Genomic DNA, 9,858 nt, shown 5'->3' on the forward strand with positions numbered 1-9,858 from the left:
TTTCAGCTATTCTGTTTATTGTAAGCATGAATAATCATACAGTTCTGAGTCACACATAATAAATTTTGTAAATGTTGTTTTTCTTTTTCCTCTGCTTTGAGAACAATTTATATATTATCTTCAGTCAATTCTGATTTTTGTGAATGTTGTACTTATAAAGAAGAAAATGATTTTCAAAATATTTATTAAGAAACTTGCAATTACTGCTCAGTAATCAAAAACATCAGTCCCCTTGATGATTGTTTCAAAGTTGATAAGTTGTATGTTCCCTACTTTAAAAAAAAATTATAAGGACTGCAATAATGTGCAACAGGAATCCTAATTTCATAACCCATAGGCGTATAAATGGCAAAATATGACTGGCATAATACTTTAGGTAATAAACTGTTCATCTGCCTCCTGTCTTGTAAATACTTAGATATGCTGTGATTCCAGTTCTAGGCATTACTTTGGCTGTGAATTCTTCCAGAGAAATGTTTACTTAAATTTGCTGAAAGCCTCACAGTATAAGCACTTCATCAATGCTGTAAATAAGAATGTGGCAGTGGCTCAGATTATACCTCAGGGAGTTCTCAAAGTGCTGCTTCTATATATCTTTAGTTCCATTGTGTTTTTTATCCCAGATTTTCCTCAGTTCTACATTCCATTCAAATGCACTCTGTTCTATGCTTTAATCAGCCTCTAGACTGACTTGCATAGCCAAGGTGGATGTAACTGGTACATTAACATAACATTAGAAATAAGCTTTCTATCTGTATAGGAAATGCCATAGCTTTGTGATTCTAGATTGATTTGTAACTTGGTGTTTGTTTCTCATCTTGCTAGTTTTCCCCAGAACACACTATTTTTTAAATCTCTATCACACCATTAGTTGTTTAAGGACTAGGATTCAAATAAACCCAGAAGTTTTCAGTTTAATTCAACAATTGTTTGAGAACTATGTCTAAGATGCTCTTAAGTGTACAGAAATGTATGGGTTGTTTTTTTTTTTTCTGAAGAAACACAGCAAGGAAGACAGGAAAAGAAGTCTTTTCTTGCACTTACTTATGTCAACATTACATTAATGACCACTGTCATTTTAATCAATGCCTACTGAAACTACTACGTGTCCTTTTCCTTTATTTTTAAAATGCTACCTTGCAAATAGTTATGAGAAACGCAAAAAATTGTATCTTCAACTCATCTTAATCAAAATATAAATGAGACGTTCAAATCTTCCCTACTCTTCAAGGCCCATTTCAAATGTCACACTTTTCTATAGCGCTTTACCTGTCCTTCCTTAGAAAACTCCTACCTCCTTAAAAAACAGTAAACGGAGCTTTAAGGCCAGCACCTGTCATTCCTTTCAGCTTCGTGTCCTATTACAGTTCAGCTCTGAAGGAATGAAAGAATGAGATCAACCTCATACTTAAAATATGACAAAAGTTCCTGTTAGAGTTAAGTCAGAAATTCACTCAGTACCGCAGGATGCCTGAAGTCCAATATCCTTAGTACGGTATGGCAGATCTTCACAACTAGATCCTACCTTAACTTTTTTGGCTTCATCTTTTTTTACAATTTGCCCTGTGCTGCCTACACGAGGCTGTTCGTTATTTTCTTGTCTTTTCATGCATGTTCTCAATGCCCTTCTCTTTCTCCACCTGACAAATTCCTATTCAGCCTAAAAGGGTTCTACCCAAAAGCTACCTCCACTGTGAAAGCTCTACCTCATCCCTGCCCTATCCAAACCACAGGCAAAATTATTTGTATCCTCATCTGTGTTCCTGTAGAACTTAATTTTCAACTATACTATAACACTTACAACATTGTATTGAGCTGTTTACAAACCCTCTACCAGACTCTGTGTTAATCAGGGCAAAGATCTATTCATTTTTACATTCCCAGTGCCTCAGTTAACGTCAGTTAATGAGAAAAAATGTAATTATATTACTGTTACTATACCTTTACCAATCCAAATGGATTTTGTGGTGTCTTAAGTGTGTTTTAAGCTTCTTGTTTTGGTTTTGATTTTATATGTTAAAATGGAGACTTGGGGCTTCCCTGGTGGCGCAGTGGCTGAGAGTCCGCCTGCCGATGCAGGGGACGCGAGTTCGTGTCCCGAGTCGGGAAGATCCCACATGCTGCGGATCGGCTGGGCCCGTGAGCCATGGCCGCTGAGCCTGCGCGTCCGGAGCCTGTGCTCCCCAACGGGAGAGGCCACAACAGTGAGAGGCCCGCGTACCGCAAAAAAAAAAAAAAAAAAGGAGACTTGCTTGAGATCATACCAACATAGAGCCAAAACTTGACTTTTAAATATTACCAGTATTAATGTCATTTAAATTTCATGGTAAGAGCAGATATTCAACAGGACAGTTTTTCTCTTTTACGTCGTTTAATAAAGCATGTAAATGATGAATAAATACACTCAACCTGAAACTTTATTTCAGACTGACAAGATAATCAAATATATTTTAAACACTTAATAAGAACAACTAACAAAAATATTTAAACCAGGGCTTCCCTGATGGCACAGTGGTTAAGAATCTGCCTGCCAATGCAGGGGACACGGGTTCGAGCCCTCTCCGGGAAGATCTCACATTCCGCGGAGCAACTAAGCCTGTGCACAACTATTGAGCCTGTGCTCTAGAGCCCATGCTCCGCAGCAAGAGAAGCCACTGCGAAGAGTAGCCCTGGCTTGCAGGAACTAGAGAAAGCCCACGTGCAGCAACAAAGACCCAGCACAGCCAAAAATAAATAAAAATAAAAATAAAAAATTTATTAAAAAATATTTAAACAAAATACAGGGGTTAAAGAGGAAAATATCACTTACTAAAAATATTTAAAATAAATATGGCTATAAATAACACCAAAAGCATTTTTTATCAAGTCACTAAGAAGTTCTAGTTGGAAAAATATTTCAGAAAACCATGGTGTTCTGTATATCCACATATGCAATTAACCTTTCAGCAGAGCAACAACTGTAACTTAATAAAATGGTCTTAAATGAGACAATGTATAAGCAAATACTTTAGGCTTTAAATCACCTCCTTGTTGTCAATTTTCATTAATGACATCATTATCTACCCACTCTCCTAAACTAGAGACTCTTAGTGTTATCCTTAATTTTTTCTCTCTTTTACAGTCTTTCCCCATCACCCAACCCCTATGTAGACATTCATCAAATATTGTTAATTCTACATCAAATATAACCCAGGAATTAATCTTCTATTCTTTATCCATAATGTTTCAGCTTTATTTCAGGCCCTCATCATCTCCTGCTGAGAATAGTAAAAAGAATGATCTTTTTACTAGTCTCCCCTCCACTTCTACCCACCACTACCATGAGACTTTTCTTCTTAAAACATTAATCACTTTTTTACATGTTTCCTGACATAAGAACTTCTTTTGACTCTTTGATACATACAGAATAAAATACAAGCTCTTTAATTTGACATGCAAAGTTCTTCATAGTTCATCTCCAAACTGTTTTTTCAGCTTCTGTATACTTCCACAACACAACTAGCTTTCCTGCAGCACAAAGCTTCTCATTATTCGTCAAATATATAAAGCCCTTTCACAATTCCAGGTCTTGGACCTATGCTGGTTCATTGGCCTAAGGTGTAATGTCAGGCCTTACTTAAATCTTCTTAAGTCCTTCCAGTTTAGAGCCATGTTGTATGTTTAGACATCCAGTTTCATCTGCTCCCCTTTCTTTAGTTCTAAATATTATTTCATTAATGTACTATTATATTTACTGCACATTTAGCTATTCAAAAATAATCATTTACCTGAGCCCTCAGCGTTGGAAAAACAGGGCGGGAGGGGGATGCTGGAAATGTTCAACTATTTCCAACACTCATCTGATGGTCTAATAAATTTCAGCATCAATTAAAAGATTCTTTGCTGCTGAAATAAAAGCAAAAGTCTATTATTTTGGAATTCATGTAACTGTAAATAACACCTCTTTTAAAAATTAATTGTGAATTCTTTTCAATTAAACTTTCACAAGAATCTTTTCAAAATTTTGAGATAGCAAAATGTCTATCATTTTTTTTTTTTTTTTTTTTTTTTTTTTTTTTTTTCTTTTTTTTGCGGTATGCGGGCCTCTCACTGTTGTGGCCTCTCCCGTTGTGGAGCACAGGCTCCGGATGCACAGGCTCAGCGGCCATGGCTCACGGGCCCAGCCGCTCCGCGGCATATGGGATCCTCCCAGACCGGGGCACGAACCCGTATCCCCTGCATCGGCAGGCGGACTCTCAACCACTGCGCCACCAGGGAGGCCCTATCATTTTTATCATACAAACTTGTAATTACTTAGATTGCTTTCTCCTTTTGTATATTTTTTCTGCTGAGATTAGTCACTTTGTTTTTGGTTGCATAATAAATATTTAGCTGGACACGGCAAATTCATAGAACTACAATTTACTTCAAATTTTGAAGGAATTACCTACATTTACATTAAATACAAAATACATTTAACATAAAAACTATGCTAAACATAATTTTTTATCCTGAAAGCAAAATAGAATAATATTTAGGTGAGTAGGTTCTGGAGTCAAATTGTCTATGTTTGAAGCTATGGTCCACTTCTTCCTAGCTGTGTAATGTGAGCAAATTACTTAACCCTTCTGAGACACAGATTCCTATAAATGGGAATTATAAAGTAGAACCTACCTCATAGGCTGTTGTGTGATCTAAATGAAATAGACCACGTAAGGCATTTAGAAGAGAGTTGGCTGTGTAAATAGATATTCATTAAACATTTCTTAAGTTATGATAGTTATTATTAACAACACACTAGCAAGGTTAGACTGGCTCCTACAGTTTAATGAATTAAACACTGGCATCTCTTCCCAACCCCAAATGTCAGTCATTTCCTGTGGGTAGCTTGGAGTAGGTCATGATGGAAGTATTTCTATTTAAATTGCTAAAATCAGCAAACACTACCAACTAGGGAGTTTTTTTGTTTTTCTTTCTAGAAAGCCAGTTGTTAAACAGTTACAAGCATAGTATTGAATCAAACTCTATTTCACAGTACTTTAGAAACATTACTGTATAAATCAATTCTCACTACAGAATTGTAGCCTTATCAAGCCAGGCAGTTTTTTCTTTCTTGTCTGGCTAAGGTCAAAGAGAGGAAATTTGACAGAGTCTATATTGGTGCCAAGACACAGTGTGAAAACTTTATTACAACAAAACAAACAAACAAACAAACAAGCTATGTTAATTTGTTTTCATCTCATTTGATACTTTTTCATGAGTGAAGAGCCCTCAAATTTGCCAAATACAAAAAAGTAACTGTACTTTTCAATATTTTAAGTTTGCTTATGGCTCTATGATTTCAGAATGGCAATAGGTTTGGTTCAGAGGAAAATAATGGATCAAAAGAATCCTTTTTCTATCATTATTTATGGCAGAGTGTAGTCACTGCTTACTGTCAATCAATAACCATTGACAGCTAAATAATAACAGTTTTCAAAGTACCTTAAGTAAATGCTCTCATCTGATGATTTAATTATCCTTTGACTTGCTGAATGAATATCTATTATCTGCAAGAAAGCATGCCTGGTACTGAAGTAAATGCTATGACATATAAAATGTAATCTTTGTCTCTAAAAAATTCATTCTGGCCAGAAATATGCATATTAAAAGATAAATATGCATATAAAACTAACACTACATGGCCCATTATGTAGCCTAGTTAATCAGGTCATTCACAGCTTTGTGCTAGTCTATTTTCTAGCCTGATCTCTAGCAACTTCTTTCCCTTCTCCCATGCCTCTCACCAAATTGCTTACAATTCCCCAGATACTCATGTTTTCTTTTTGTTGTTCAGTTTTTAAGACATTTATTGATTATCTATTATGTACCAGGCACTGTGTTGGCTATTAGATATTCAAAATTGACAGTCCTTTTCCAAGAAATTTACAGTATAGTAGGAGAAACAGACATATAGAGTTTATTACAATATAATAAGTACTACAGTAGAGGAATATCCAAGCACTGAAGAAAGAGGACCAAACCTAGTTTGGAAGCTTAGAAGGTGCTCAGGAAGAAATGGTGCCCAAAAGCTTATTCTTGAAGGATACATTCATTCATTCCATTCCTATGAGCTGTAATTTTTTATAAAACTCCCTTTCTTCTCCATACTACTCAATTTTTATCCATGTCCCCACCATTTCAGACTTCTATTGTAATACTTATAAAATTACGTAATGGTTGGTTGTGTATATACAATCTACTCCACTAAATTATTAGCTCCTTGACACTTAGAACAGTTACCTTGTTGAACTTTGTGTTTCCAGTGTATAGCATGGGACCTACCATACAATAGATAATAATATTTTTCTAATTGTTGTAGAAATTTTCTGTAATCATAGTAAGAACTTTAAGGTGGAGAGTAATGTCCAGAAATATATTGAGAGGCGATATAGAGAGTAGTTAAGAACATAGGATTACAGACTCTTTACCCCAGAAGTCCTCCTCATGCTTCAGTCCTCTACTTCTTTACCTGGGAAGTTTGTTCATTTTGTGATAATTCATTGTGCTGTACATTTATGAACGATATTTTTCTGTATGTATGTCTTATTTCCATTTTTTAAAAAAAGAAAGGGGCTTCCCTGGTGGCACAGTGGTTGAGAGTCCACCTGCTGATGCAGGGGACACGGGTTCGTGCCCCGGTCTGGGAAGACCCCACATGCCGCGCAGTGGCTGGGCCCGTGAGCCATGGCCGCTGAGCCTGCGCGTCGGAGCCTGTGCTCCGCAACGGGAGAGGCCACAGCAGTGAGAGGCCCGCGTACCGCAAAAAAAAAAAAAAAAAAAAAAAAAAAGTGTTGATTCTGGAAGTAAACTGCCTAGATTTGAATCCTGGTGCCATAACTTACTATCTGTTTGACCTTGGGGTAAACTCCTTAACCCTCTGTGCCTCAATTTCTTCAACTGTAAGATGAGAATATTAGTAACAGTACTTGCCCCTTGTGGTGGTTGTAGGATTTTATGATTCTATATGTGTAGGATCTTATATTCTATATGTAAAACACATAGAACAGTGCCTTACACATGACAAATTCTATATAAGCATTACAGTTATTAACAGTAACCCATTCACTTCTTTAACCATTCTAGAATAAGAATCCTTAGATAATCCTTTAAAAAATCATTTAAGGGGATTTCCCAACTTCTAGATTTTTTTCATTGATTTGTCAAACTGATCATTGTTTCCCCTTTGTTTCACAGAGAGCTCCATGGGAGATAATTCTTTTTCATTTTCTCTCTAGATTTAATATAAAAGGAAAAGAGACTAAAATATATACCATTGGATATTTCCAAATATCTTCACTGATATATAGCTATCACTGTTTTTCAAATACACTATTAAGTCTGCTTTTTAAAGTGTCTATAACATATGTTTATTTATTAATCCTCATTTAAGAATAATTAGCTTAGCATTTTTGTGACTATATCCTGATTTTCTCTTCATCAGTTGTTATCATTTAGAGTTTTTTTAATGGTTTTCCTAAATACAGCCAAATACGACCCTCATTCCTAAGGACTCAAAGGTATTTACTCTGGGAACCAATTTTTACTCAATGGAACAGACATTAAGTACTGAGTATCTATTATATATTCAGTATTGTGCCAGGTGCCATACAAAGAAGCTATGACACAGAGACAAGGCATTAATAACAAAAAAATTTAATAACAATATAAAGGTTTAAAATTTTTTGTATGTAATTATAAATAGATTATATAAATAATATATACTGTGGTTTAAAAGAATTGAGTTATTAAGGATTAGAATGGGTATAAGGCATCATAGAGAATATTTATGATTTGGGTAGAAACAGAATAGTAAAATGTATTCCAGATGAGAACAAGAGCATGAACAAAGGCATAAATAAAAGTGTAAGATATAATTGAGCAATAGTGAGTAAACAGGTGTTTTTGAGAGAGAGTGGTTTTGTAAGGAGGTAAAAGAAGACAGACAGGAAAGAGACTTGAGGTCAGCATGTTCAGAACCTTGAATGCCAGGCTTAAAAGAAAGTGTGAACTTCGTGCTATAGGAAAGACTATATTTGTGGGTTTGCTTCAGGAGAAAGAGGTATTTAAAATAGCCTTTCAGAAAAATTCACCTAATGGCTGCATTTAGGATGAATTAGAGACAAGTGGGAGAGAATGCTGTCCCTAGCAGAAATTAGTTAAGAGGCTATTGCCATACACCTAGAAATATTAAGGATCTGTATTTGAGCATCAACCATAGGAATGAGAAGGGAAAAAAAGGGAATGATATTTTAAAAAAAATATGATTAGAATTTAATTACTGTTGTGCTGTTGTGGAGGTAAAGAATCAGCAATGAGTCCAAAGTTTCAAGTTTAGATGATCAGGAGAATAGAGACACCATTAAAAGAAGAGAGAGGGGGGAGAGGCTGTAACTTGTTTGACGATATATCACAAGGGTAAAGGCTAGGAGTTTGGTTTATGTATATTGCATTGAAGAAATTGCTAAATGTTATTGCACTAGACTTCTGGTTGGAAAAAGAAATGGAGCTCAACAGCAGCAAAGAGCAGAAACTAGGAGGGTTTTGGTTTCATTTAGGGGCCTTCATTTGCTGGAGTTGAAGATGAAAAATTCTGGCAATCTTCCTTTCAGGTAACTCATCTAGAGTGTTAGAGCAGGTTTGACAGATTAAATCTAGAGTGGACATGTTTCCCATCCCACCCTGGTCCTTTTTACTGGAAGGAGAAGGGCCTGGTTCAGTCCACTAATAAACAGAGTTAAAAGCTACTGAGCGGAAGGAAAACCAGAACTTTCTTTTAAAAAATCTGAATTTGATTGTAATAGTCATGAACAGGTTCATCAGATATTTTGTGTGGGAGCCAATGTTTTGTTCCAATCAACAGGCATTGGAAAAGCCCTAGAAATTGCCCAATAAAGTCATCTAGTATTAACCAAAATTTGAGAAACAGAGACCTGATTAAAATAAAAAGGGGCTTATTTGGGGTTTGTTAGGACAGCAGCCTGGGAGACATAGATTGAAGAAGCGCTTGAACTGTCAAAATGGGGGAGGATTATAAAGGCAAGAACCACAAGGTTACAGTTAGTTATATGAATTGTTTATCAAGAATTATAATTGGAGCTGGCAAGAAGTAAGGGTGCTTGTTAAGTAAGGATTGGTTGGGCTCTGAAATGGTTGCATAGTTAGAAGGGAGAACAACCTTGAAACACAATGTTGCAGCTAGCAGACGTTTTAAAAACCTTGGGTTAGGTATAGTTCACAGAAAGTTCCAGTTCTTAGTGGTGCAAGGATGTGCCTGAGACCAGGTGCTCAATGGCTGCCCAAATCCATTTCTGTATGCCTGAACTATGATTACTCCATTATAATTTTAATTTGTCATCACTAGCAATTGCCCAAGCCTGATTGTACAATAAGTTAGAGGGCTGGTGTTCTGGTTCTAATTCTAGAGAACTTTCTGAAAATTTTAAACTGCCTGATAGACCACTAGAGGGCTAGCAAATGGATTTCATACAACTTCCACCATCACATGGATATAAACGTATTTTAATCACGGTGTGTATGTTTTCATGCTGGACTGAAGCCTTCCCTTGCAGACAGGCTACTGTGTCTTCTGTGGATAAAGTTCTGGAAAAAATTATCCCTACTTGGGGAATTCCTCTTGAACTTCATAATAATCGAGGAATCCAGTTTCCTGGTCAGGTGCTTTGACAAGTCTTCACTGTTTGGCCAGTTTTACAGTATTTTATTGCACTGAACACCCTAAATCCTCTTAGTTGAATAAGCTGACAGCATTATTAAGACACCACTGGCAAAATTTGTAGAGGCCCTCCTAATACCCTGGCCAGAAGCATTTCCACTTGT

The sequence above is a fragment of the Mesoplodon mirus genome (assembly GCF_964341445.2).
Source record: "Mesoplodon mirus genome assembly, chromosome: 14".
In the NCBI taxonomy this organism is placed as follows: domain Eukaryota; kingdom Metazoa; phylum Chordata; class Mammalia; order Artiodactyla; family Ziphiidae; genus Mesoplodon; species Mesoplodon mirus.